The 25,366-nt window shown below is 36.6% G+C and overlaps 1 pseudogene; it reads left to right on the top strand.

The window, feature by feature from the left end:
• Positions 1–23,736: 23,736 nt before the first annotated feature.
• Positions 23,737–24,369, top strand: LOC122222622 (annotated as a pseudogene).
• Positions 24,370–25,366: the final 997 nt, after the last annotated feature.

Below are 25,366 nucleotides of genomic sequence, written 5' to 3'. Positions count from 1 at the left end.
TCACTGAGACAAAACAGTAAATCAGTATTACTGCCCATCACATATGAATGCAAACTATGTATGATTTTCTTTGCAAAGTAAGGCAGGAAAGGATGCCTTTGGTAAATTTTTAGCCATGCACCATGTACTTGAGACCTTATTCATTTATTCTAACAATCATACCAACCCTAGCATGGAACCTACAATTGAGATTTACAGTCATTTTCTAGCACCCATCTGATTTCTATAAGAGTCAACCCGGCTAGTTAAATAATGACAGGGACAATTACACAATTATCTTTTAGGTCTTTAATTGTTGCATTAATCTCTACCATCTCCCACAAAGTATGATAGTGTTTTTAGTTTACTATTTTGGTGGAGAGGAGACGGCATAGAATGTTTCAGAGGTTTCTACTTGGCCTTCTCCACTGTTACAGCTCTTATCCAACAGACCAGAGAACAAACATAGAGATTATTCCAACTGCCAAGGATAGTATATCAATTCAAATTATACATTAAGAGACTTGGGAAATGAGTCCTGGATGGGTCCACAAGCGTAGTGAAAACATTATGAGTTTGACTTTAGGCCAGGATCTCATTTATTACATGCCACCCTTAAGTCTCCATCCTAAAGGAGGAAACTTCATGGAACTTTAAGTTTCCAAATATCAATGTCAACTCATACCCTGTATCTAAAATTCCTCAAAATGTATGCATATTCCCCTTTCTTCTGTGTACAGTCACCCAAATAACATGTGGAACATGTTATAAAAAATTAGTAGATATAAAAAAATGACCAAAAGTGAGTGGCAAAAATAGTCAAACATAGGAATCAACAAACAATGACTTTGAAGCACCTATTATTAATAGGTTCAAGAAGTTAAGGAAAAAAAATATGCTCAGAAGTCAACAGATGGAGAATCTCAGGAGAGAAATAGAAATCATAAGAAATGAAAATTCTAGAGGCACCTGAGTTGCTCAGTTAGTTGAGCGTCTGACTCTTGATTTCACCTCAGGTCATGATCCCAGGGTCGTGGGATCTAGCCCTGTGTCAGGCTCCATGCTGAGTGTGGATCCTCCTTGAGATTCTTTCTTTCTCTCTCTCTCTCTCTCTCTCTCTCTCTCTCTCTGACTCTCTCTCTCTCCCTCCCTCCCCCCCTCTCCCCTTCTTCGTCACTTGCATACTCCCTCTCTCTCTAAAATAAAATTTTAAATAAATAAATAAAATACAAAATAAAAGGCTGGTTCTCTTTAAAAAAACAGAAAGAAACAACGAAACAAATAAAGAAACAAAGAAACAAAGGAAGAAATGAAAACTCTGAAGCTAAACAGGACAGCACCTGAAATTTTGAAATTCCCTGGTTGAGGTTGAAGACTGCAGATGGCAGGAGAGAGATTCACTGAACTTTAAGATAAAGCAATAGTAATTATAGGACACCTGGCTGGCTCAGTTGGTATAGCATGCGACTCTTGATCTCAAGGTTGAAAGTTTGAGCCCCACATTGGGTGTAGAGATTACTTAAAAATAAAAAAAAAATCTTAAAAAAGAGCAATAATTACTTCAATATTAATTTCTTTTTTCTATTTCTATTTATCTAAATAAGAATATCTTATAATGTTAAAAATACATTTTCCAGTAGACACACAAAAAATGCAGAAAGAGAAAGAGAAGAAAATAAATGTCACCACTAAGAGATAATTCCAATTAACATGTTATGTTTTGATAGATTTATTTCTACTCTTTTGTCTGAATAAATGCAATCATTTTATTTTCACTAAATAGGATCATAGTGTAAATAATGTAGTCAACTGCTTTTTCGTTTACATTTTTTATGATCATTTTCCTATGTCATTAAGCATTTCTTAAAAATAATCCTTTTAGGTTTATTTATTTATTTTGAGAGAGAGGGAGAGAGAGAATCCCAAGCAGGCTTCATGCTGCCAGAACACAGCCCTATGTGGGGCTCAGTCTTACAAACGATATCATGACCTGAGCCAAAAATCAAGACTGGGATGTTTAATCAACTGAGCCACCCAGGCGCCTCATCTTTTAAAATATTTTAATGGTTTTATAAGTTTGTATCAGAAATCATATAACCATTCCTTTATTGAGTTAATTTCACTTTTCAGTATTCTAAATAGCACTGCAATAAATTTTGTTAACATAAAATCCTGGAGGCATCTGGCTGGCTCAGTCGGTTAAGTGACCAACTTTTGATTGTGGCTCAGGTCGTGAACTCATGGTTTGTAAGATCAAGCTCCGCATAAGGCTGCACAGGCTCGCTCTGTCTCTCTCGCTCTCTCTTACACACACACACACACACACACACACAATAAATAAATAAACAAACAAACAGACGTTTAAAAAAAACATAAACTTCTGTTTCATTCCCTTCATATTTATTTAGAAAATTTTAGAATTGGGATTAGTTATAGAATTTTATTAGTTTTCTAGGGCTGCCAAAACAAACACCACAGACCAGATGGCTTAAACAACAGAAGTGTATTGTCTCACAATATGGGAAGCTGGAAATCTGCGAATCAAAGTGTCTACAGGGTTCGTTCCTCCTGAGGGCTGTGAGGGAGGGATCTGTTCCAGGTCCATCTCCTTGGCTTGTAGATGGCCATCTTCTTCCTATATCATTTTACCTTTCCTTTATATATGTGACCAAATTTCCTCTTTTTATAAAGACACCAGTCATATTGTATTAGGGCTTACCCTAATGACCTCACTTTAACTTAATTGCCCTTTAAAGAACCTGTCTATGGGGTGCCTGATTGGCTCAGTCAGTTAATTGCCCAACTCTTGATTTTGGCTCAGGTCATGATCCCAGGGTCATGGGATCGAGCCCCAAGTTGGGTTCCACACTGAGCATTGGGCCTGCTTAAGATTCTCTCTCTTCTCTCTCTCTCTCTCTCTCTCTCTTTCTTGCCCCTCTCCCTCACTAAACCTTTATCTCTCTAAAGTTAAAAGAAAAAGTCCTATCTCTGAATATAGTCAAATTATAGGTACTGTGGATTAGGACTTCAACAATGAACTTTTGAGGGTACACAATTCACCCCATACCAATAGTTGTAAACATTTTCAAAGGTGCAAATACATTTAATCAAATAGACCTCCATAAATTGTATTCCTATCCAGACTCAGAAAAGTCATTTCCAAAATTGTGAGGAGGACTCAAGTAAAGCAAAATTATTCCTATGGTATTTCCCTATAAATGAATACATGGAAAGTAATTCAAGAAATTTCACTGCTTTGAAATGGAAAAGAGGTCTATATCAGGCACCTGCTCAATGTTTGGAGCATATTTGAGAACATAATTTATTTATTATACATGTAATTTAAGAAGAAATTTCACAGAAACACTGACCGGGGTACCTCTTTATTCTGAGGGACATAGATTATAATCAGATTATTCAAATGTTTAATTTGTCTTAAAATAAAATATATATACATATATATACAATATATTTTACCAGTATGTTATGGCTTTTTACAGATGAGACATTTTAGATCAACTTCCCATATGTTTCTTCTGCCATATTTTAAAATGTTACTTGCAATCAGGCAATAAACTGAAAGGCAACTAAAGAAGTCCAACACAGCTGCTAGAATAATCTTCTATAAGTGTTGTTTGGATAACATCATTCCCTCTCTTAGAAAGCCACAGTGGTTTTCAACTTCTTTTTGTTTCAAATAAGAACTTCTAAATATTTTCTAAAAGGTGTGGAAAAATTCAAACCTACCTACCAAGAATTATTGTTTTCTTTGCTTGATTATTCCAAAGTTTTCCATTCTATCAGGTAACTGCCAATTAACTTCCAGCATATGTGTGTCTCACTCTCATGTCTGGCTTTTAGTTCAGCTATTACTAGCAACCAAAACCTCTTTTCTATAAGCCGAAACTGTCTTTCCACTAAAATTCTTTTCTAAAATTTGCCTACACCGCAATATTTTTTTTCTAAAGCACAAAAGCAGCAGTACCTGGCTGGCTCAGTTGGTAGAGCATACAACTCTTAAGTTCAGGGTCGTGGGTTCAAGCCCCACGTTAGGCATGGAGCCTACTTAAAATACAATTTTTTTAAAAAGAGAAATTTATTTTATCAAAACACTCCAACAGATACCAGCACAGGTATTTAAGGTCTATAAGTAAAACATCCACCCAGGTTTCATCTGCCTTTTCAAAAATAAAATCCTTATTAAAGTCAAGTTGCTGGATGGCAAGTTGGCCAGGAGCATGCAGGAACTTTAAAGACGACCTCAGAATATTAGGCACTAAGAAGGGAGGGAAGGGAGTCAGACCAGCTTCACCAGACCAACAGAGAACAAAGCATAGACCTCCTCAGCCACATGCCTCCCACTAGAGACTCTGGAGGCTTCCAGCCATCTGTGCTGCAACCCCCATGATATACTACACAACTCTCATAACACCGTCTTACTTAGTTGGGCTAGTAGAGTTGTTTAAAGCAAAAAAAAAAAAAAAAAAAAAAAAAAAAAAAAAAAATTCTGTCTCTCTCTCTCTCTCTCTCTCTCTCTCTCTCTCAGTGCATAATAGTCTCTGCATAAGTATTAAAGGGAGAGATGTTTAATGTGTCACCTGAAGAATACAGAATATCTGAAGACTTAATATGTTTTTGAAATAATATATCATATAATTGGAGTAACTTAAATTTGTAAGCATTTTTTTCCATTTAACTCTTTAAATGCTGAACACTTAAAAGGTCAAGTTATTTGAAGACAGTCTGTCTACAAAGAAACTTCAAAGAATTTACATATCATATAATTTGGCTGAATTAAATATCTTAATCCTCTGTATTTTTTCTTCAAACACATTAAAGCATAGACACTTTAATAGACAAAGTCATTTGGAGACAGCTAAATAGTTTAAAGAGAAATTTCAATGGCACCCACAAAAATTCATGGTAAGGGGAAGGAGGGTATCATGGATGGGGCTTTATTTAACTCTATACTAACAGCAGTTCTGGATAACCTGTGTATGTCAACAAAAGGCATACCATCTTTTGGAAAGATAAACTCTCTCTCTTTATCTCGAACTCACATACCCGTTATTCTTTGAATTTGAAGCTGGTTTCTGCATGCTGCATACAATTATCGGCTCCCCCATCTCTTCTCTCAGTCTTCTGTCCTCTTCTTTACTGGCCCCATTCTTTCGATTTCCTTTCCCTATGTACGTTTGTCTGCATATGCTTCAGGAAAAGCAAAACCTTGCTTGTCACACAAATGCAAACACAAGAATTGGTTTTAGCCTATACTTGGTTAACAAAAGGATACGAGAGTTCATATTTAGAAAAAGAAAACAAACAACTCATGAGGCAAGAAATAAGGAAAGGAGGGATATTTTTAGAAGGTATTTTATCTAAATATATTTGTATATTAAAACTAAAAGTTTAATTTTTATATATCTGTATATAGAAACTAAAACTATTACTTTCTTCAAAAATTCGAAAGGAATAAAAAATTAGAAGACCATGTTGTCCCAGTGTGCTAAATAAAAAAAACATACACATGCATACCTCCAAAAAAAGAAAGAAAAAGAAAAATCACCTCAACTGGTTTTTTTCCACTTCAAAACCTTGCTTTTGTGCTTGTTATAGAGATTTTGGAAAGCTTATGGTTGGAGCATTTTTTAATAAAAATGACTTGGAAAGGTAAAGCATCAGTTGCTAGCCTTGAGAATGTGAAGGTCCAAGCAGGTAATAATTCTTCTGAATTGTCTTTGGCTAGTCAAGAACCTTAGGATTTTCTTTTGTCAAAACCTTGAAAATATTTATTATTTAAAAAGACAAACAAAAAAGAGAGAAAAATAATGAGGTGTCAGATTTTCACAGGGTATGTACACCAAGATTTTTTTTTTTTTTTTTGCGTTAAAACATGACATTGCATTGATTTGTATGTACATATCGTTGTACCAACAGACTGGTATCAGATTCCTCTATTGCAAAAAAAAAGTTATGAATTAATATTAGTCTCATCGTAGAGAAGTCATAAGCAAAAAAACCAGGCAAAGTGGTTAATATTGTAAAAACCTGCAAGATAATTAAGGGGATTTTTTTTTTTATGAAATTCATTGTCAAATTGGTTTCCATACAATACCCAGTGCTCATCCCAACAGGTGCCTCCTCAATGTCCATCACCCACTTTCCCCTCCTCCCCACACCCCATCAACCCTCAGTTTATTCTCAGTATCTAAGAGTCTCCCATGGTTTGCCTCCTTCCCTCTCTGTAACTTTTTTTACCCCCTTGTCCTTCCCCCTGGTCTTCTGTTGAGTTTCTCAGGATCCACATATGAGTGAAAATATATGGTGTCTGTCTTTCTCTGCCTGACTTATTTCACTTGGCATAACACTCTCCAGGTCCATCCACATTGCTACAAATGGCCATATTTCAGTCTTTCTCATTGTCAAGTAGTATTCCATTGTATTTATATAAACCACATCTTCTTTATCCATTCGTCAGTTGATGGACATTTAGGATCTTTCTGTAATTTGGCTATTGTTAAAAGTGCTGCTATAAACATTGGGGTACAAGTGCCCCTATGCATCAGCACTCCTGTATCCCTTGGGTAAATTCATAGCAGTGTTATTGCTGGGTCGTAGGATAGATCTATTTTTTAATTTTTTGAGGAACCTCCACGCTGTTTTCCAGGGCAGCTGCACCAGTTTGCCTTCCCACCAACAGTGCAGGAGGTTTCCCGTTTCTCCACATCCTCGCCAGCATCTATAGTCTCCTGATTTGTTCATTTTAGCCATTCTGTCTGGCGTGAGGTGGTATTTCCGTGTGGTTTTGATTTGTATTTCCCTGATGAGGAGTAACGTTGAGCATCTTTTCGTGTGTCTGTTGGCCATCTGGATGTCTTCTTTAGAAAAGTGTCTATTCATGTTTTCTGCCCATTTCTTCACTGGATTATTTGTTTTTCGGGTGTGGAATTGTGGTTAGTTCTTTATAGATTTTGGATTTTTTTTTAATGTTTATTTATTTTTGAGACAGAGAGAGACAGAGCATGAAGGTGGTGGGGGGGTGGGGGTCAAAGAGAGGGAGACACAGAATCTGAAGCAGGCTCCAGGCTCTGAGCTGTCAGCACAGAGCCCAACACGGGGCTCGAACTCACGGACTGTGAGATCATGACCTGAGCCAAAGTTGGATGCCTAACGGACTAAGCCACCCAGATGCCCCTAGATATTGGATACTAGCCCTTTATCTGATATATCATTTGCAAATATCTTTTCCCATTCCCTCGGTTGCCTTTTAGTTTTGTTGATTGTTTGCTTTGCAGTGTAGAAGCTTTTTATCTTAATGAAGTCCCAATAGTTCATTTTTGCTTTTAATTCCCTTGCCTTTGGAGATGTGTCAAATAAGAAACTGCTGCGACTGAGGTCAGAGAGGTTTTTTCCTGCTTTCTCTTCTAGGGTTTTGATGTTTTCCTGCCTCACATTCAGGTCCTTCATCCATTTTGAGTTTGTTTTTGTGAATGGTGTAAGAAAGTGGTCTAGTTTCATCCTTCTGCATGTTGCTGTCCAGTTCTCCCAGCACCATTTGTTAAAGAGACTGTCTTTTTTCCATTGGATGCTCTTTCCTTCTTTGTCAAAGATTAGTTGGCCATACTTTTGTGGGTCCAATCCTGAAGTCTCTATTCTATTCTATTCCATTGGTCTATGTGTCTGTTTTTGTGCCAATACCATGCTGTCTTGATGATTACAGCTTTGCAGTAGAGGTTAAAGTCTGGGATTGTGATGCCTCCGGCTTTAATCTTCATCTTCAAAATTACTTAGGCTATTCGGGGACTTATGTGATTCCATACAAATTTTAGGATTGCTTGTTCTAGCTTCAAGAGGAATGCTGGTGCAATTTTGATTGGGACTGCATTGAATGTGTGGATTGCTTTGGGTAGTATTGACATTTTAACAATATTTATTCTTCCAATACATGAGCATGGAATGTTTTTCCATTTCTTTGCATCTTCTTCAATTTCTTTCATAAGCTTTCTATAGTTTCCAGCATACAGATCTTTTACATATTTGGTTAGGTTTATTCCTAGGTATTTTATGATTCTTGGTGCAATTGTGAGTGGGATTAGTTTCTTTATTTGTCTTTATGTTGCTTCATTATTAGTGTATAATGATTTTGTATCCTGCGACTTTGCTGAATTCATGTATCAGTTCTAGCAGAATTTTGGTGGAGTCTGTCAGGTTTTCCATGTATAGTATCATGTCATCTGCAAAAAGTGCAAGCTTGACTTCATCTTTGCCAATTTTAATGCCTTTGATTTCCTTTTGTTGTCTGATAGCTGATGCTAGAACTTCCAACACTATGTTAAACAACAGCAGTGAGAGTGGACATCCCTGTTGTGTTCCTGATCTCAGGGGGAAAGCTCTCAGTTTTTCCCCATTGAGGATGATATTAGCTGTGGGCTTTTCATAAATGGCTTTTGAGATGTTTAAGTATGTTCCTTCTATCCCGACTCTCTCAAGGGTTTTTATTAAGAAAGGATGCTGAATTTTGTCAAATACTTTTTCTGCATCGATTGACAGGATCATATGGTTCTTATCTTTTCTTTTATTAGTGTAATGTATCACATTGATTGATTTGTGAATATTGAAACAGCCCTGCATCCCAGGAATGAATCCCACTTGATCATGGTGAATAATTCTTTTATATGCTGTTGAATTGGATTTGCTAGTATCTTGTTGAGAATTTTTGCATCCATATTCATCAGGGATATTGGCCTGTAGTTCTCTTTTCTTGCTAGGTCTCTGTTTGGTTAGAGAATCAAAGTAATGCTGACTTCATAGAATGAGTCTGGAAGTTTTCCTTCTCTTTCTATTTTTTGGAACAGCTTGAGAAGCATAGGTATTATCTCTGCTTTAAATGTCTGGTAGAATTCCCCGGGAAGCCATCTGGTCCTGGACTCTTATTTGTTGGGAGATTTTTGATAACTGACTCAATTTCTTCGCTGGTTATGGGTCTGTTCAAATTTTCTATTTCTTCCTGTTTGAGTTTTGGAAGTGTGTGGGTGCTTAGGAATTTGTCCATTTCTTCCAGGTTGTCCAGTTTGTTGGCATATAATTTTTCATAGTATTCCCTGATAATTCCTTGTATTTCTGAGGGATCGTTTGTAACAATTCCATTTTTATTTATGATTTTATCTATTTGGGTCCTCTCCCTTTTCTTTTTTCAGAAGCTGGCTAGAGGCTTACCAATTTTTTTTATTTTTTTCAAAAAACCAACTCTTGGTTTCATTGATCTGCTCTACTGTTTTTTTAGATTCTATATTTATTATTTTTGCTCTGATCTTTATTATTTCTCTTCTTCTGCTGGGTTTGGGGTATCTTTGATGTTCTGCTTCTATTTCCTTTAGGTGTGCTATTAGATTTTGTATTTTGGATTTTTCTTGTTTCTTGAGATAGGCCTGGATTACAATGTATTTTCCTCTCAGGATTGCCTTTGCTGCATCCCAAAGCATTTGGATTGTTGTATTTTAATTTTCATTTGTTTCCATTTATTTTTTAATTTCTTCTGGGGATGGTTTGATTTTGAATACATTTCAAATGGGCATTTGCCTCAGAGAATTGAATATATTTTTCCTTCCCCCCCTCAAATCTATTGTTTATCTCATTCACTGACATGATCAGTTTCCAAACTTCAACTTCTGCTGATGTGAATGAACTTGCACTTTTCTTGACTTCCTTCATCCCATGCATTCGCATTCCAAGTGGCATATGTTATCATCCACTGAAAGTTCCTACATAAGCAGCTTCTGCTCTTTTCTGAATCTGATACTGATACAGGTGTGAGCTTTTTAACCCATACCATAATATTTTGTTAATTTTATCAACACTTTCTAAGATTAAGCAAAAATTTTCCTTCCCTTAATTGAGGTTTCAAACTAGAAATGACAAGCTTTCAAAGCAACAGTCACTACCAGAATTATTATTAAATAAATTCCTTAAGTTGTGCCCTCTGTTTTCTTCCTATTTCTGATGCTGACACTAGAAACACTCCAAATAATACATTTTCAGTCTATTGATGTTTTTTAAAGTTTATTCGTTTCAGTAGCCTCTTCAAATTCTCCCAATCTTCCAATAAAGACACTTAAGAAGCAGTAACATACTTAACTTTTATTAAAAGTTTGAAAATCTTATTACACATAAATGTGTATAATCTTATATATATGCAAATATATTATAAGAACAAAACAATATATATATGCTATTATATATATGATATATTATTATATATATTATATGCTATTATATTGTAACACATGTTATTCACTATACCACAGAGTGTGTCTATACCTATGGAAATGTATTCAGGTTACTAAAGCTCTGTTTCTCAAAGTAGAATATTCCAAACACTTGGATCAATCATTTTTTCCCTACACTTTTATCAATTTCCCCAAATCATAATATATTTTCTTTTGTAGTATATTTAGAAAAGTATTTCTTTCTTAAAAAACGTTAATGTTTATATTTTATAAGAGAGAGAGTGCAGGTGCAGGGAGGTACAGACAGAGAGGGAGACACAGAATCCAAAGCAGGCTCCAGGCTCTGAGCCTGATGCGGGGCTTGAACCCACAAACCATGAGATCATGACCCGAGCCGAAGTCAGATACTTAACTGACTGAGTCACCCAGGACCCCATAGAAAATTATTTCTCACAGAATATTTTTCTTTCCTGGATTTCCTGGAGACTCCAATTCTATTCATTTCATTCTTAGACACTCTGTGATAAATTGGCCACTTGCAAAGATCTGTATGAGAAAATGCACTCTTATTTCTAGGGTGCCTTCCTGACCTTTAGCACTTGACATGATCACTTTGTCTTTGACAATGAAGTGTGGCCATTTAGCTTCTGCTATTCTGGAGTCAGTTCATCCCCAATGAAATTGGAGAACCCATCTCATTGTGGGATCCCATACAGTCGTATCTGGTCTACAAAAGGAGACCAACCTTAGAGTTTTTCAAGGATGCAGGTACTTCTCTTACTAATATTAATGTCTCAGTGAAGCGAACGTCCTCTAGGATTTCTAATGGAACGTATTAGAAGGTGGGTGTATAAAAGGTGCATGATAAATCCAGTCCAACTTTCCTGTCTCCATTAACTTTTGGATCCTTCCCTACACATCCTTCCAGAGAGGTTCTAGAATCACAGTCTCTTTAAATGTAGGCCAACACTGAGTCCAAGTTTCAGTCAACCCAAGCAAGTTGTTAGAAACATCTCCTGTTGCATTAGCTAACACGTTCAATTTTAATTTCTTATAAATAATACCAATAAAATCGTTGTTATATTATGCCTTCCTGGGTCTAATACCTCAGAATGCATTCTCACACATGTTTCCTAGGCTTTTGCTGACAGATATTAACAAAGTCTTGTGATTTCTTTGGTATGTAAGCTGTATCTTCCTAGTTCATATTGTCTAACTATTTGCCCTAGAGTGGTGATTCCCAGCTAGTGGTAATTTTTCTCCCAGAGACATTTGGCAATTGCTGCAGACATTTTTTTTATTGTGCAACTGGATAGATTTTTTTATTGTACAGTCTAGTGGGTAGACACCCACAATATTGCTACATATCCTACAAGGCACAGGACAGCCCACATAAGGAAGAATTATCCAGTTCAAAATGTCAATAGTGCTGAGGATGAGAAAACCCAACATGGGGAATGCTGAGATTTGACATTAGTTCTGGGTTTAATGGCAACAGAGGGTAGTTGAGGTGGATCTTAAGAAGAAGCGTCCCCTTTCAAGGCATCTGTTCAAATATGATTATCACAAGGTTTTGAGAGCAAGCTACTTACACTGACAAGAGAGTCTCAGAATGGCATGTGGATCCAAGATTGTCTGTTCATTTAGATCCAACCAGATGTCCCTATTGCAAGTTTCAGAGTTTTATTCTTTTCCATTTTCACATGAGAAACTTAGCAAGTGTGTGGGTTTACCTGTCATTATAATTCAACAACTCACCCAATAACATTTTGCATTTCATTTACACGAATATCAGTCATGTGGCTACAAGAAATAATATATTTTTAGGAGAAACTCTCTGGTTATGAAGTTGTAAGTTAAGTTTAGAAATAATGAAGCTAAGATGGTTATTTTCTCTATATAAGTGCTCAAGTACACACGAAAATATTTCATCCCACATTCTAGTCATTATAGGATTCATTACTTCCATCTGGTCAAGTGTAACAGCCACTCAAGTTCCCAAGAAATGTGCTTCAGTTGGCACTTCATTACAATCAACCACAGTTGGTAGCTTAATTAACTGTGATGCCATGATAAGTCATGGATTACTAGCATCCATTTCCCATTGACAAAAATGCTCAGCACTGTGCTCAAGCTCAAGGGCATAGCCAAACAGTCTCAAAATCCCATCTTCAAGGGTCTACCTCCTGAGACCCATCCAAATTCTTATCCCCATTCTGAATCAGTCTGGGTCTAACCAGGAGATAGAAACAACATAGTGGTTCAAGCAGAAGTTTAATATAAATAATTATTAATCTCTGATAAAAGATGTAAGAAAATTCTATAATTCTTCTTAGGGCTATGGGGGGAGTACCTAAAGAATTTCAAACTTGGACTGAGGGCTTCTTCCACAAGACTGGTAGAAAAAGAAGGTACAGCTGCAGGTTTTGAGGGATGAGTTTGGAGCTGAGAGGCAATAAGCTGATTGCAGGTGCATATTCTGTCCTCCACTGTCACTTCTTTCCAATCTTCTCTTTCCAATCATTCTTTTACTGAACCAATATTATTGAACATGTATTATACCTCAGGTACTCTTCGGTTCTAGAGATAACACGCTAGGCAAGACAAAGCCTCTGCCCTCATGTCTTTCTATGAGAGGAGATAATAAGGAAAAAATCAAATAATACATTCTCAGATTATAATGTAAAGAAACTAAAGTAAATAAAATATCTTGTTTCTCAATAATTTTTTTTAAAAAAAGAAAGCAGAGTAGGATGGTGAATGTGATTTAAGAGATATGATTATTTTATTTGAAATGGTCAGCAGAGTCTTTCTGAACAAGTAACTTTTGAATAGATCTTTTCACCAGCAGCACCTATCCACTAGCACTCTTACAGTTACCAGTCAAAAATCATAGTTGAATCATATCACTTTCTTCTAAAAAAATCTTTCATAATTCATATGTAGTTTAAGCAGATCAAGGCTACATTTCACACTTGATCTTAGCCAAAAGGCCGAGAAGCGATTAAGGCTACATTTCAATAATAAAAGTAGTCAGGACAAATCTCTAATTCTAGAAGGGTACACTAAGCAAGATATAAAGATGGAGGGGCACCTGGGTGGCTCAGCTGATTAAGCGTCAGGCTCTTGATTTCAGCTCAGTTCATGATTTCACTGTTGGGTTGGTGGGATCGAGTCCTTCATGCTTGGGATTGTTTCTCTCCTCTCTCTCTCTCTGCTCCTCCCCACCACTTGCATGTGTGCTGTCTCTTCCTCTCTCTCAAAAATAAATAAATAAACTTTTTAAAAAAGGCATAAAGATGGAAGTCAAATTGTTTGGACTGAGTAAGCCCAGAGGAGGCTGAGGAAAAGCTCTCTCTTAGTTGAGACTTATGTGCCTAGGGTCTGTACTGTATTAGGGAGACCAGATACAAGATCTATGGAAAGTTGCAAAATTCTAGACATTACAATAATGGCTTCTAATCTACTTCCTTTTAAGACTCGTTCAAATTCCGTATCAGATAGGTGGAGCTGAGTTTTAAGGTTTCAAGTGCTCAATCCTCTGATGAGGTATTTGAATGTGTAAAATGGGAAGACGTGTTTGAACACATAAAAAAGGAAGGAAAGGGATCTGACTTTCTGAAAGTAGTCACTGTAGATTATCCCAGGTCCTTATTTACTTTTTACAACATGTGATAGGTAGTGTCAACATTTTACAGATGAGGAAACAAGTCTTAGAATAAAATGTTTAGTTTCCATTTCTACCTTTCCTTCCTTCCAATGATGTGACACACCAGGCAGAAGACTTTCTTAATTTGATTAACAATTTCAGAAAGCTTACCTAGGCACGCCTTGCAGAGTTTTTCTTGTTTTCCCCTCTTGGGACTTCTCTATGCCTTCCCATCTTATGTTTCACTTAGGCTGGGGCATCCTATGGATCATTTCCTCTTGCCACAGATAATATACTTCATTAATGGAAAAACTGTGTGCCTTGAAATGGTCCATCAGTGCCTGTGACTGGGATTCACTTCATAGTTTCATTTGTCATTCATATTAAGCTCTATCCTCCCACTGATACCCATTAGAGATAAAATGTTTTAATTTCCATCTGGTACTTCCTTGTTTACTCCTTTTTTACCAGAACCTGGAGAAATAGAAGTTGACTCTTTACTGGTCTCCCACAGAGTCACAAATAGGAGATTATGAGAAATATAAGTATCTTGCCCAAGATCACATAAATTAATTGGTGCCAGCCAGGATTCAAATCCTATTTTTATCCTACCATAACTCTCAAAATATGTGCATGATAAATTAATATGTGTATGATGTTAGTCCCTCCATGAAAAAAAATCTATGATCAAATAAATTTGGGAATCATTACATACCACCCTCCTAGAAATTTGAGTTACATATTTGCATACTTAAAGCTTTGGAGAGGTCCAGGATTTGAAGGGAAAAGTATTTATTTATTCATTCATTCGTTCATTTATTTATTCATTCGTTCCTTTAACAAATATATATTGAACCCTGACAAAGTTCTGGGCATTTGAGGCAAAAGAAAGAGCATATCCAAGGACCCCAGGGCAAGAAAAAAAAAAAAAAACTGGCTTGTTAGAAGAACTTAGATTAGGCTGGTATGGCTGACATGTAGCAGTGACATGAAAGCCATAAGAGGCAAAGGGCCAGAAGCCAGCAAGGGCCAGATTGTGCAGGAATTAATGGGCTACCAAAAGAAATTTGGATTTTTGTTCCCAATAGAATCAGAATCCACTGAAATGTTAGCCCAACATTAAACTTATTTGGTCACAATCCTCTTTATTCGCATAATGTTTTGATAAACATGTGCTTCTTTACACTTTTTGACCCCCTTTCACTCCTAGAAATGGTTAGTGACCGAGATAAGCTCTTTCAAGGTTGAGACCAACTGATAGTCACTGTAAGACATCTAGCATGGACTATTCACATAGTAACACCTCGATACATGATTTGTGGAGTGAATCAAAACCCTGAAAAGATGGAAAGCTATGGCATTTATAAATGCTCGAAAGAACTTGACATGTTTTACCCAGACATCTAGAAAATTTATGATTAGAAAACAAGACACAAGCCTTCACATGTTTGCAGTGGTACCAGAAAATGAATTAGACTTACTTTGTAAGGCTCAGGAAGGTGTAACTAGGAGCAAGGAATGGTAGTGACAGAAAAGCAGACAATAAAACGGACTTGTTAGGAGGTAGGAAGTTTCTTATCTGTTTTCAAGCAGGGATTGTAAAACAGTTATGGAGAATACCACAGCAAAGGCCGGATTGCATATGTTAAAGGTCTCTTTCAATCCTACGATTGTAGGGTTCCATTTGAAAAAATTGGAGGAAGGAAAATGATTAAGTGAAGAAGTAGGTGTAGCAAGAAAGAACTTTTGTATGACAAAAAAAATAATTTTGCAATTAAGGCAGAATAAGGACAATCATGTAAAAGAATAGGAAGCAAAGTAACTTTCAATAAAAGATGTCAGCAGAAAGATATTATACTTCTCCTTCTGACTTTAATATGAAACTTAAAAAAGAATAAAAACTAAAGGAAAAAATTTCATCACCAAAAAGGCTATATAATTCCCAGAATTCCAAGTCAAAACCTACAAAAATCTGTCAATAAAACTAAAGAAACTCCCTTATAATTCATAGAATTTTACATTTTTTTAATACACAAGAAAGCCCTAAAAATAGAAAATTTTAACAAGTGAGGACTAGGTTTGTGGAAAGGTAGGAGGCGGGGCGCCTGGGTGGCGCAGTCGGTTAAGCGTCCGACTTCAGCCAGGTCACGATCTCGCGCTCCGTGAGTTCGAGCCCCGTGTCAGGCTCTGGGCTGATGGCTCGGAGCCTGTTTCCGATTCTGTGTCTCCCTCTCTCTCTGCCCCTCCCCCGTTCATGCTCTGTCTCTCTCTGTCCCAAAAATAAATTAAAAAACGTTGAAAAAAAAAAAAAATTTAAAAGAAAGGTAGGAGGGGACTTCTGTTTTTCACTTTGTACATTTCCCCACTCTTTGAGTTTTTTAGGTAAAAATGTATACGTTTTTGAATTGTTTAAAAGCAATTTCAGTAGGATAAAGGTGGGGGAAGTGAGTTTTTACTGAATGTTTTCAAGAGGACATATCTTTGGTGCTATACATGTGAGTACATGAACAAATCAAGAGGTCCCTGAAGGGAAAGAAAAGGGTTAGCCAACATACAATGTATTCTACCTCTACACCCTGCAATCCTATAAAAAACGAGTTCCTGGAAACCTGAACTTCCAATGTGATGCATACCACTCTGTAGAGACAGCTGGCAGACACAGGTGCTCATTAATAAAAGTACAATCCCCTCAACAATAAGAATAACTCCATGTACAAGGTTGTAGAAATAGGCTGAACAGTAGCTGAGATTCTAATCTAATTATATCCTCGTTTTAGCCTCTAGAGTTTACATACGCAGCCTATGAGTATCACCTTAACATGCTAATTTCAATGGAAAAAAAAACATGAGTGAGTGGGGAGATACTTTCCCCAAATTCCAAGTTTCAAGTAGATTTCGCCGAGAATACATTTTGTCTTCTGTGAAATTTATTACGTTGGAAATATCCTGAATGTTAGGCCATGTTTTAAAAGGAAAATTTTCTTTTAATGCCACTTACAAGAATTGACCTGGAGCTATACAGAAGTAATTCCATTCGCCTTTCTTTTTTAAGAAATCTACATTCTACCCAAAGCATCTGTAGGCTACAGAATATTATCAGACAACTAATACATCCCAATCAGACTGAATTTATTTATAGACAACGTTCTTTTTGCAATGTTAGATGCCTCATTAACTTGATTCAGCTTGTGCATAGCAAAAATATTCCCTCCCTCTTCAGATTTTTGATAGAGTGAATTATAATTTCTTGTCTCACTCATTATAAACCTTTAGTTTGGAGGACATTTCAGAAATGTGTAGTGCCACTTATGTGAATCCTGGATTACTTGTCCTGGATTAATTAGGTGCTTTATTTATTTTTCTTTGGGAGGAATATGAAGTGGTATAGCGACCATTCTTACTTTTTTACTTTGCAAGGAAAATAAGTTAAAATTTAATTCTGCTATAAACCTCCTTCCAGGAAAAAGGAAAAGTGGATTTGTGTCAGAGTAGATCCCATTATATACATTATTGTCAAGTTAGTGGGATATAGATGGGATAGCTGGGGGTGTAAATCTCCTTATGTTTAGATATGTTCATCTGAGAACAAAATTAAGGAGATACTATGAAAAACCAGTACATGTAACCCCCATATAATGTTACACACCTTCAGAATTTGAAATTTCCATTTGAATATCACTAGGTTCTTTTAGTTGGTTTGCACTTCAATAAGCATGGGGAGAAAGGATGTTTCTTTCCGAATTTTTCGCTACACCTGTTTCAGATTTATCATTTTTTAAAGCAGATTTAGTAGGTCAAATTGAGCTCAGAAAAAAAAGATAATAATTTGAAAAACTAACTTCTGTTTCTCTTAAATTCAACCTGTCATGCTTTCAATGAATTTTCACACAATTAAATAAGAATACTTCATGTTTGGTGTCAAGTGGCTACAAATGATACTGGGAAATATTTCCACATTTTGTTTTAAATAAAAGAGTAATTCTGTGAAGAAGCAAAAACAACTGTTCTTAAATTATAGCCTGCAAGGCTCTGTGATTTGAAAAACCTGTTCTATGTGCCGGAATGTAGAATGTCCAATGTCTGTTGTTTTCATCGTCTTCCACATGGCAGAGAACATACTATCTTGTGGCTCTGATACACTCACAATTGTTTTAATCAAAGTTGGTCATGTAACTTCAACAGCAGGAAAGGTAGTTTCACTGCTGAGTCTCAATGCTTGAAAATATGTAGCAGAAATGAGAACACCTCAAGCAAGTTTCAGGACTTCTGTTTTCAGTTAAGGGAAAATGTAGAAAGTCTTTCCATTCTGCAAAGCAGACTTCTTCCTTTCTTCTTTCTGTTTTAATCCTTTATTATGTGTGTTCTAAGTGAGCTGTTCAGAAAGGATTAAAAGGAGATCTGTAAATATGAGGTCCCGTTTGCAATTAGGAAAGAAAAAAAATATTTTTGTAATGTTTTTAAAAGCATCCCCATGCAGTGTTTTGTCATTAAAGACAATGACATCAACTAGAAAGTTTTCTCCCCTCCTAGACCATAACAGTCCTGGATCCATACTGTTTGATACAAATTCTGATTCTCAAACAAAACTGGGAATTTGTGTAGAACAGTATGATCCACATCCATCAGAAGCAATACTGTTCTTCGTGATGGCAATAAGGATGGAGAGTTGAAAGGGTTTGAAATTACAGTGGAATTCCTAAACTTCTGAAATTGGTCTAGAATGTCAAGTGTATGCCAAATAGTATTGGTCATGGTTTAAGCATATATGGTTAGCCAGTTGACGAGCTGTCTTTTACAGAATATGTTGATGGAAAGTTATTTGTAAGCCAATGTTTTAGTCCAAGAGAAACTGAGTTTACCTGACTATCGGGCTTTGAGGCTTCAGAGTACATATGGTATGCCCAAACTAGCCACCATCTTCTATTCTAATCACGGTTAAAGTCAGCTGTGGGAGGCTGCCGCCCTTGAATGGTTTATAATCAGCTTGAGACATGAAACTGACTCACTTCTGGAAGTGTGGGGGCTGTTCTTTCACTCTTTTCAGTACATGAATGCCACCATAAAATAAGATTAAATGCCCTGGGGTTTCCCCCGCTGCTTCTCTTCCCTATTTGTTAACTTTTCATGGTATGTGGGCTCATACTGTATTTATATTTTCTCAGCTTCAAATGATCTCACTCACAATTTTGCATTGGGCAGCCTGCTTTGCTGTACTTCTAAAATAGGACGTATTTTCCTATTATGCTATACTTTTATCACATTACTTTAAAGAGGTGAATACTTTAAACATAAATAGATGTAATACTTAAACTCATTAAAGTTATAATATCTGTCTTGGTGCCCCACTCCCTTCCATGTCATCTCTTGGGAGGTTACTTGTGAGCTTTTTCACATTGTCTAAAGGTAGCTGTAAACTCGTCCTCTAAAATACCATTCTTAGGGAATCACACTGCAATTACAGACTTTCTTCCTAAAGCTTCTAAACTTCAACTATAATATTTTGTTTCCTTCTTCTAAAAGTGTACTGGTCTTCTAAATTATGGACATATCTTCTAGGATCTTATAGATGTTTCTCTTATTTGGGTTACTGTTCCCGTGAATTTTGAAAAATCTTATAAAGATCTTCCCCACGTAGGATGTTCTGGCCATGAATTTCAAATAATCTTCCTGAGCAATTTCACAAAGGTAAAAATCCTGTATGACTGTGTTAGTCTGGGAATTATGCATAAAGGCAGTTAACTTATATCCATAATCTAGAAGTATAAAGCTTATTGGTACCATGGAACAGCAAAATAGAGAGAGAGAGAGAAATAAAAAGATACTGTCAAAATCTTTCTCCATCATGGACACAGGTATAGGCAAACTCTTTGAAACCCCCAGTGTGCTTAGCACAGCACTATTGCCCAGGAGTGTTAGCCATATTTCAATACACACCTGTGTTGGCCCCACACTGGCTAAGGTGCTGTTAGTTCTCACTATGGTGGAAAAAGATAAGAGGCCTTCTCCAAGTTCTGAGATTCTCTTGTCATTGGCATGGTATGTTTGCCCCTTACCTGGCCTGGATTAATTGTGTCATGTGGATAACTGCCTGCTGCATGCTTCTGAGTTTCCAAGTAGTCACTCAACTCTAACATCTCAGTTCCCTCTTCAATACCATCCTTGACATTCTCCTTCATTTTTGACAGGATATTCATCCTGATTATGTACTACATTACCAACATCCCTTTGGAGTCTTTGATCCCATAATTTTATAATCTCATACCACTGATCATACAGCATCCACAATACACTCAAGATGTATGTTCCATTTTGTAAAGTGCAACTGCATAAAGGCATTAAAGCATGACATTTAAGAGACATTAAACAATCAACAAATTGACTCTTACCTCTGGTATTAATATAGCTGTAGGAATCAGGATTCTCCACCTCTTTCCTGGAAAATAATTGAAACTCAATTCAAAAAAAAATTAAAACTCTCACCTTTCCAATTTTGCTAAATTGGGAGACACTCAGAGTTTAGAGTTTCCAAATCGATGAATAAGATTACCAAAGCCATGTGAGATTAAAAGGAAAAGAAAAGAAAAGAAAAGAGAAAAAAGAAAAGAAAAGAAAAGAAAACTTATGGAATATCCGTAGGAAGATGACCCTGTAACATTAAATCTCAAAAAGTTCCACCAAAAAAATAGAAGCCATAAAGGAAAGAGATAGCCACCATTAAAGACAGAATTCAGACGACTGTAGGGGTTTATGTTTCTACCATGATGGAGGAAACAGTACAGGACTTACCACCTACCATTACGAATTAGAAAAATGGGAAAATACAAATAAAGGGTTTTTAGACATTGTACAACAGGCTTTAATCACCAACAGTAGAGAAAAAGTTAGGTGAGCTTTATAATCAATGATTTCTGCTTGGAAGAACTCGCTGGGCCCTGTTGTGAGGAGGTAGCTCCCAAGCAGAGTTCAGTCATACTTTCATAGCTCAAGGCAAATAAGAACAGGGACCTATATGTCAAACAATTCCCAGAAATCACAAAGGGGTGTGAAAGCTCAAGTTCCCAAAAGTCAGAGTGCAGATTCCTCACCGACCACCTAGAACATTCAATAGAGATACCAAGAGAGCTAAACTAGGCCTAATGCAAAGACTGTCCCAAACTAACCCTACCACAGCTTCCAAGAAAGCCCTAATTGGGTAACACTGAACTGTAAGTAACTTAACTGCTTGGCAGAATAAAGTTTTATAATAACAAATAACAACTTGAAGGAAAAATTAAAAATACAACGTTCAGCAACATGAAATTTATAATGTACAGCATTTCAATAAAATATTGTTATACATGTGAGAAGGAAAGAAAATTAAATCCATAGTGAAAACATAAATCAGTCAGGGGCACCAGGGTGGCTCAGTCGGTTAAGCATCTGACTTTGGCTTTGATCATGATCTCACGGTTCGTGGCTTCGAGCCCGGCGTCTGGCTCTGTGCTGACAGCTTGGATCCTGGAGCCTGCTTTGGATTCTATGTCTCCCTCTCTCTCTGCCACTCCCCCACTCCTGCTCCGTCTCTCTCTCTCTCTCTCTCTCTCTCTCAAAAGTAAATAAACATTTTTTTTAAAAAGATAAATCAATCAACACACAAAAAAACCATAAATGATAAAGATGAAAAAATTAGCGTAAACTGACTTTAAAATAGGTATCAAAAAGTATACTCAAGAATTTGAAGAGTAACATGAACATAATGAGACAAAGCATGAAATACATAACAAAAATATAAAACTTCTAGACAAATACAATATCTGCAAAGATAAATTCCCTAGATGAAATTAACAATGGGTTAGGCATAAAACATTTAATTTCTGTAAAGGAAAAGAGTGTTTAAGACAAATGTTAAAAACTCATTTAAAATTTTAGGTAGAAATAAAATTTTATGTACCATAAAAATTATAGGAGGGAAATAGCATATTATTTGAAGATACACTGCAATAAAAGTGTGTCAGTCAGAGGATAGAGAAAACACACAGTACTTTGAACAGGGTAAATATAATAGAAAACATATTAAAATCTGTTTGTTTTTGGAAAATAAAAACATGAAATATAAACCAGAGAACAATAAAACTGATTATCTATATGCAGAGTGGAAAGAATCAGATGGAAGGGATTTAGGATAGAGTGACACTGTTCTGAGTATACCTTTTTAAAATAGTTTCTATTTGGAAGTATTCTACATAATCAAAAATTTAAATCAAATTAACATTTAACAAGAATGGGAGGAAACACCTAAAACTAAATGCAACCCCCCCAACAAAATTAACCCAACAGTATTTCAAATAAAGGACATAAATACACTAAGGAAGGAAAATATATTAATACAAGTAATTTTTGAACACAATACTTTGACTATATACTGTCAATCTAGGGAAAGCAAAGAACTAACAGATTTTGAATTCTTAGTACATTTGTTATTCTGTGTATAGATAATTGAACAAATGAGTTAATGTTGTTGTGAGCCAGGGTTTTCCCTGTGAAAGAACAGAGATACAAATATAGAAAAACCCTGTAGGTTTGGTTTGCAATTGAAGGCATCAGTATGCACTCTTAATTTCATGTATATATGCATATCATAGCTCTGTTGAAAGGGTCTGGAGGCAATAATACACCAATAATGAGCATATCTACTGCCACAAAAAAAAAAAAATCACCAAAGGTGAGTCAAGAAAAGTACAAAATGAGTCTAGAACATCTTATTGTGTAAGGGGGATAGTATTCAAAAAAAAAAAAAAAAAAAGGATAAGAACAAATGTCAAGAAGACACAGAAGCTAAGCTATAGGGTCTCCTGTTGGCCAAATTTGCAACAATTTGAAAATCAAAATAAATAACGTAGTAATGGAGTATAACCCAATGATTAGAATAGAATCTGTAAGTCCGTACTGATGAAAGATGCGAAATAGATAGATGATAGATTGATAAATAGATGATAGATGGAGAGAGAGAGAGAGAGAGAGAGAGAGAGAGATAAGATGATAGAAAAAGAAGGAGGGAAGGAAGGAAGGAAGGAAGGAAGGAAGGAAGGAAGGAAGGAATAAAAAGTAGAGACAGGCAGACAGGAAGAAAGTTATCTCCATTACAGTAAGATGACACCACAAATACAGATAGTGATGGAGTTGGAAATTTGTTACTTTGTAGCCCTCATAGTGTACTTGCATAGTGGCTTCAGAGTGTACTTTAGCTCATACCTTTATGGAAAACAAATATTAACTGAAGTTATATTTGTTTATGTGCAGTTCCTTTGCCTTTGGTCTTACAGAATCCACTCATTCCCAAATTTACTTAGGCCAGAACCTTTTCTCCCTATCCCTGCAGTGAGGTTGTTTTGTTAATGTCATATAGTCAGATTCCTGTGTGACAGTATGTCTTACATTCTGAGATCTCCCAATCTTCTAAATTGCTTTTTTATTTGCACACAATAAAATTCATTCTGGTGCTATAAAAAGTCTTATGGGTTTTGACAAAGGCAAAGTGTTGTATATCCATCACTCCGGTATCGTATGTAAACTTATCTCCACAAATCCCTGCTTCTTGACCTAAACCAGCCTGCCTGCAAACATCATCAGTGGCCATGCCCTTAAAAAAATAGTTATCCTTTAAAAAATTCCTAGGGGACACAATCCCCCCTCCTTTCAATTTGCCACACTCCCCAGCCCAAATCTCCTTGGCTTCTTTTTTTTTTTTTTTTTTTTCTTCCTATTCCCTCAACCCCCACTCCCAGCTGCCTATATTTCTTTAAGGAAGGTTTTTTTTTTTCCCCCTCTCCTAATCCCACACTGTAGGACTGTATGAACAGGCCAGATGAGCAGTCGAATTTTCCAAGGAATAACTTCCCCAAGATGTACAGTGATTGGCAATGATCCAATGATGAGAGCCCCAGCACTGGCAATGGTAGTTCAGAGGCACATCAGAGAAATCTAGCTGTTCCAGAGCCTGAAGGACAACAAGAAGGAATATCTTCTGTCACCCAGCAGGAAAAACAAAACAAAACAAGACAAAACAAAACACAAAAACACCAAACTGTCTAGGAATACCACTGCTAAATTACCCACCAGTCGTGTGAAAAGACTTCAGAAGGAGCTAACTGAAGTCATCCATGTTTCTCCTCCCAACTGCCATGCTGGTCCTAAAGCAGACAACATTTATGAATGGAAGTTAACTATACTTGGTCCACCAGCCTCTGTGTGTGAAGGTGGTGTGGTTTTTCTGGATATCACATTTTCATCGGATTATCCATGTAAGCCACCAAAAGTTACTTTCCACACCAGAATCTATCACTACAACATCAACAGTTAAGGACTCATCTGCCTCTACATCCTTAAAGACAACTGGAGTCCCACTTGGACAATTTCAAAGATTTTGCTGCTGACTTGTTCCCTTTGACAGTCTGTAACCCTGCAGATACTCCAGTTGGAAGCATAGCTTCTCTGTATTTGAGGAACAGAACAGAACGTGACAAGAGTTGGGCATAGATTGAGTTGGGCAACACAATTCACATACTTTCTATACAATGAGAAGGAACAGAGACACCTTCTCACTGTGCTGCAAATCTTGGGGTTTTTTTAAGATTTTATTTTTGACTAATCTCTGCATGCAACGTGGGGCTCGAACCTACAACCGTGAGACCAAGAGTCATATGCTCTACTGACTGAGCCAGCCAGGCGCTCCTGTACTGCAAATTTTTATGGCCTTTACATTATGGATTTCTGTGTTGTTGGGGGCAAAAATTTTTTTCTTCTACCATTCTATCTTTTTGGCTGGTCTAATAATCAAATTAACATAAAAGAGATTAATGGGAGAAAAACAAATTTAATTACATACAAATGGAGATCCCAGAAAAATTTGAGACTGGGAACAAGTCAGGCGGTTGAGGCTTATATGCCATCTTGGGTAAAGGGATGAGATAGAGGCTGGGGGCTTGAAAGGGTAGGAGGATGATTCACAGAATAAGAAGAGCAGATATGTAATAATTAGATGTCTGTCCTGCCATACTGATAGGTCATTTAGATATGTTATCCCTTGGTAATAGATCTTTCTCTGGGCCAGACCCCTTATATAAATATTTTTGGGGGTAGTTTAAGGGAGAAGGAAAAAGTTTTCTTGAGTTTTTGGGTCTTGATTGCCTTTAGCTCAAAATAATCCACATGCCAAAGTGAGGAGACTTTTTGGGGGAGACTTGTTCTGAACCCCTTCAGCGTATATAATTCTATTCTCTGCTTTTATCCTTTGAAGATTAAAAGACTTCCCCAAAGGGTAAATGCTATCAAGAGTCAAATTTTGTAGGGATGCCTGGGTGGCTTAGTCAGTTAGGCATTCGATTCTTGATCTCACCTCAGGTCTTGATCTCAAAGTCATGAGCTCAAGCCCTGCAGTGGGCTCCCCACTGGGCATGAAGCCTACTTAAAAAAAAAAAAAAAGTAGAACTTTGTAGCTGTGGTTGTGTTTGAAATGTCTACTTGCAAGTCTTCC

This window comes from Panthera leo, chromosome B3, assembly GCF_018350215.1.
Source record: "Panthera leo isolate Ple1 chromosome B3, P.leo_Ple1_pat1.1, whole genome shotgun sequence".
NCBI classification, from domain to species: Eukaryota; Metazoa; Chordata; class Mammalia; order Carnivora; family Felidae; genus Panthera; species Panthera leo.
The sequence above is the reverse complement of the archived record's forward strand: the minus strand, read 5'-3'. Positions and strand labels throughout refer to the sequence as shown.